Below are 4595 nucleotides of genomic sequence, written 5' to 3' on the forward strand. Positions count from 1 at the left end.
TGGTATTCACACTTGTCGTTCCGTGATAATACAAGTCATGTGCTCCGCGGACCCTCAGTTGATCTGCAGAGCAGTTAAATTCATCACCATCCTTGAGGAAAAGAGAGGAACTTTGGCAAAGATCCAATCCATACCCTGAACTTACAATTCTTGTGTAACTATTTCCTCTGTCTCCTGAACTTCAAATGTTACCTTTTATTCTTGATTTTAACTTCTAATTTTGTATGTATCTCCAGTTTAGTTGTATTATTCCTTGTTCTTAATATTATGGCATTTTATCTTTTGTAATGGTTTTTATTAACTATACAAATAAAGAAATTCAATATAGTAAGACGTATACCTGTGATCCAGCGCTCAGGGATCAATAATTTTTCACAATCTCAGGCCCATTTACACTACCCAAGCTAAACCCTTCACGCTGGGGGGCAGGTTCAGTTTGTAATACAATCACGTACCTAACACATTAAATGCAATATAGAGACTGCACATCACTTATCCTTCTTCTGGCGCTGGACCTGAAGTTGAGAAGTTGATGGTAATATAAGTACTATCTATTCTATTAAAATAATCACAGACTCTGTGTAAAGTAAATAGTGTTTATCAGAAACAATGTGAAATAAATGCTCATCAGGTACTGTCATACAATGCAAACATAGATTTATCACGGAGAACATGTAATAGTAGTGAATAGAAAACAAACTCATATCAAATGAACAAATGCATTGAAGGAGTGGATAGGCGAATAGAGAAAAGTTTCAAAGACAAAACACATTTGCAAATTCAGTGCAAATTCAGATATATTAAATATACTAACCCAAGATTTGGGGAAACTACCCCTTGGCCAAAAAGGGCAGCAAAGGCCCCTCGAGAAGATTCGAGTGGCAAAGATTAAGTCAGGAAATCGGGAAACAGGTAGGCCTCTATCTGGAAACAGCAAACCAATGGACAGTGACGATCTCCTGCTACTTAGGGTTCTCTCCAAAGCTCCTCCCTTCCTATCCCAGGTGCCGAAGTTATACCCTACAAACCTACATGTCCAACCCACATTTGTTACAATATTCGTAAGAACTTGATCTCTCATTGGCTAATTCAGGGGGAGTACTATCACACCACAGTAGTCGTCTTTTTTTTCAGAATACATTTTCTATATTTCTTTGTTTTAGACTTTTCAGCATTAAGTTAGCCACATCCCACGATCACAAATTTCCTGCAGCAAGAAACATGTTGCAAGTCTCTACACTTCCATTGTTTGCCTCTGCTGTTCCACACGGAGGAAGTTTGAAAATTTCTACTGATATCACGGCCACACTTCCGTTTACTTGCCAGTCACACAATACACCGCTAAGGTCATGTAGCTTTTGCCTTCTCCATTCTCTCTTCTCTTGAAACTCGATTTTTTGCTTATTTATTTGTTTCATTTTTTTTCAGTTTCAAAATATTTTTTTATGGAATTATTAACTGTAAGACACCTGCCTGTATAATTACAAGGCCGCTGCATGCAATGTGCTGCAAGAACTAAAAAAAAAAAAAAAGAAAGGACCAGCCATGCACTGCAGAATTAGTAATTAAGAGTACCAAAAGCCCTGCTTCTGGATCCCATTGTAACATTTATACCTATATAAAAACTTTTTGGGGGCCATGGATTTGTCTATGCCGACTGTAGAGCCTTTAGTCTTCCGCACCGCAGAGCTTCAGCAGAGCCTTCCTGGGGCCTTATTTATGAAAAGTGACGCATCGCTGCGTGAAAACAGCGATGCGTCACTTTTCACTGCGCACTCCATGCGATACCAATGATGCGTCATATTTAATGTATGACGCATCATGTCGCAAGGAGTTACAGATACGTCAGTATTTCTGACGTATCTGTAAGCGCAAAAGTGACGCATTGCTGGAGTGTGTCACAAAAGTGACGCAACTCCAGAAATGCGTCCTTTCACATGGGGAAAGCCCCATGTGAAAGGGCTTGCGCCAGTCTTACGCCTGCTGTGAGGCAGGCGCAAGATTTTGATGCAACAGCGTCCTAAAAGTGACGCAGTGAAATCTCATAGATTTCACTGCATCACTATTACGAGGCATTTTGCGGGGGAATGCCCCCTCTGCATACATTATACCTGACGCAGGTATAATATGGCACATGGGTTTAAAAAGTGACGCATCTACCTAGATGCGTCACTTTTTAAATATGGCGCAACAAGGCGCATGTTTTACGCCGCCGATGCGTCACAAAAAGTGATGCATCAGCAGCGCAAAACTGACGTAAGGCCTCATAAATGAAGCCCCTGTAATCTCCAGAAGTGTCTCCCTTGATGAACTCAGACCGTATTTCCGGCATATCTATTTCACATCGTCATCCATGCCAAGTCCCTTCATGGACTTGTACAGCCTCTCAGCAAAAAAGGCGGGACGGTTTTTGACGCACTTCACAACAGCGAGAAGAGAATCTTCCAGGTTTCCAGACATCTCTGATTTTATACTGGCTTTGATGTACTTTTTAGAAATCTTTTTGTACTCCTCAAAAACCTTCAGCAGGTGCTTCCTGTTTCTTTTGCAGAGGATGCTAAGGAACTTCACCTCATCGGTCCCCCATTTCTTCTCACCTGCTTCGTACAGATCCTGGGCATCCTTCTTGGCCAGCGACTCGTCCACATGCGAGCTGGTGTCTCTTTCGCCTGCTGACAAGGACCCCGGGACCCTCTGGAACATGCCGGATGTGTGGGAGCAAATATCATCCTCCAGACTCTTTCCGTATTTTCATGTTTGTAAGCCACATTGATGTGATTGATTTCCTCAGGTGAGCAAGAAGCCATAATCTCGATTAGGCATCCCTTGTCTGTGCCGGCACTCTTCATTGCCGCCTTCAGTTCCTGGACGTCATATTGTGTGATGGGCATCAGTAAACCTACAATCACCTTCTTGATTTCCTGGCGCTGTGTGATCCTCTGGTTCGCAATAATGTCGATGATGGTATCTTCATTTGTGCCAGCACCCTTCATGGTGCTTCGCAAGTTCTGTACATCATCTGCAGCATTGAAGGAAGCATAGGGCTTGATGCTGCCTTTGGGTCCGGATGTTGCCATGGCATAAGGTTAATGGAACTTCGGAGTAGTTATTCAAATAGATCTGCAGCACAGCAGGGGCCAGTGACTTACTTCAGCTCTGCGGGAAGGCGGTGTCCTTATTTATTTGTTTGCAACTTTTAACCCTCAACTCGCATGCAGAGATGTAGGCTCATGCTTGCTTTTCTACAGAAAACAAAGACATAATATTATTATTCTTGTCGGACTTGGCCCTTTTTGCAGGGTCATCCCTAAACCTTTTGCCTTCCTCCTAGCCTTTTTTCTGACATGGTGTTGGTGGTTTTAGGACTCTGGGCGCTTTAGCACTGCTGTCCAGTGTGAAGTCTGTGTGCTCTCTGTATTAAATATGGTAAAGATTGGCCTACACCTGTTTGGCCTATTTCATTTACCTGTCAGTCCCTTGTAAAGTGGTATCTCATATACCCAGGCTGGTAAATTAAATGCTACTGTTGGTTTTGCAGCGCTGATTGTGCCACCCACCAGAGTAGCCTATCAGACCTATCCCAGGTCTCTGCCATTGCAGGGCCTGTGCGCGCAGTGTACTGCCGCTGTGACATGGCACCTAAAGAGTGTGCCACGTCTGTGACGCCACTTTTGTTACATGTCAGTCACCCCTAAGGTAGGCCCTAGCTAGCCCTATGGGCAGGGTGCATTGTAGGTAAAAGGTAGGATATACCTTAAGTGTGGGACATGTCCTGGTAGTGACAAACCACCGTTTTGGGTTCCTCACTGCTGTGAGGTTGCCCTCTTATAGGAATGCATTGGGGATGGTGTGCGCAGATTTATTATACCTATTTTAGAGGTGCCACTTCTAGAAGTTGGCATTTCTGTGTGCTATGTGTCTGTCTACCTGATGTGGATTGCATGTCTGGCTTTGGAATGACAGGGGCTGGTGAGATGTGAGTGGCTACAGGGAGGGCAGGGTGAGTCAGCACGAGGCATTTGAAGTGGTTAGAGGAGTAGTCCCCTGACCCTGAATTGGTTGGTGCCTGCCTAGGTGAATGCTGACTTCGACCCCCTGTGGTGTGGCTGATGACGAGCCCCCACCTGACAAAGGGGGAGAGGAGCCTTGTCCACAAAGGGCTCCAAAACCCCCCAGAACCAGTTCAGGCTGGTTCACCCAAGCCCTGTGGCAAACAAAGGAGAAATGTCCTATAAATATTGGAACTGTGACCACATGAAAATGTTGTGCTTTGTGCTTCAATGGGATTTGTCACTGCTGCACCCCAGGAGGAACCAACACAAGGGACCGTGTCCCTGCTGGAGGGCCCTGTATGCTGGCCTGCCTGGGCACAGCTTTGTTCCTTGACCCTGGAGGACCCTAGCGCCCCTGGAGAGCTACAGCTTCATTCCTGAAGAAGAAAGGAGCGCGCAGCACTGGGCTGCAACATGCCCGGTGGAGAATCCGATGCCGGCATTTCCCTGTATTGCCTGTGGGGAGAGCGGGTGCCCACCACGCGTTTATGCGGCTTTTGTGGCGGGACCCCACCCGCATCTGTGCTCCTCTAGCAGATGCCC

General features: G+C 45.4%; 1 pseudogene; it reads right to left on the reverse strand.

Moving 5' to 3' along the window:
- Positions 1–2334: 2334 nt before the first annotated feature.
- LOC147708526 (annexin A4 pseudogene) lies at positions 2335–3077 on the reverse strand (annotated as a pseudogene).
- Positions 3078–4595: the final 1518 nt, after the last annotated feature.

This window comes from Lissotriton vulgaris, chromosome 6, assembly GCF_964263255.1.
Source record: "Lissotriton vulgaris chromosome 6, aLisVul1.2, whole genome shotgun sequence".
Classification (NCBI taxonomy): domain Eukaryota; kingdom Metazoa; phylum Chordata; class Amphibia; order Caudata; family Salamandridae; genus Lissotriton; species Lissotriton vulgaris.